Raw genomic sequence first — 654 nt, forward strand, 5'->3', positions numbered from 1 at the left:
CAACCTTGGCCAAGGCACAGATTTCTAGTTCTTAAGACAATCAAGTGAATTATTCTTTTCAAATAATGAGGAAAACAAAACTAGCACTTCTATTTAACTGAAGTCAAGCAATATAGCAAAACCAGACATGCATAACTGTTTTGGTAGTAAGATGTGATGTAAAATAAAATATTTGTGTTTAACAGCTATTGAGAGAACTGCTGGAGAGTAGATGATAATCCCTTAAGGACATAATTTGTATGTATTTACTTGACATAAATGAAAACAGTATCATTGTTAAAAGAATCAGATGCTAACAGCTATGATTTAAAGCATTTGTTTCTGTTTGTTCTCTTTAATGTTAATGAATACCAGTTGCCCTGCTACTTATATATTAGTGGTTTAATACTTAATGCTTGTTTACTCATTTTTACTAAGCTACTGTGTTTTGATTGAGCAATACAAAATTGTGTCTTCTATTTAGAATCAAATACAATTTTCACTTCTTCAGATGAAAGAGAAATTGAGAGATTGATAGATTTCATTTGCCAAAACTCAAAAGTAAATTATTCAGGAATAAAAATCCATAGTGTATAACCTTCACGGTGGTGTTTTTCCAGTTGCTCAGGAATGCTGTAGGACTTTATTTTCAGAATATGCAGTCGTGGCATGAAC

The sequence above is a fragment of the Merops nubicus genome, unplaced genomic scaffold (genome assembly GCF_000691845.1).
Source record: "Merops nubicus isolate BGI_N331 unplaced genomic scaffold, ASM69184v1 scaffold38153, whole genome shotgun sequence".
Lineage (NCBI taxonomy): Eukaryota > Metazoa > Chordata > Aves > Coraciiformes > Meropidae > Merops > Merops nubicus.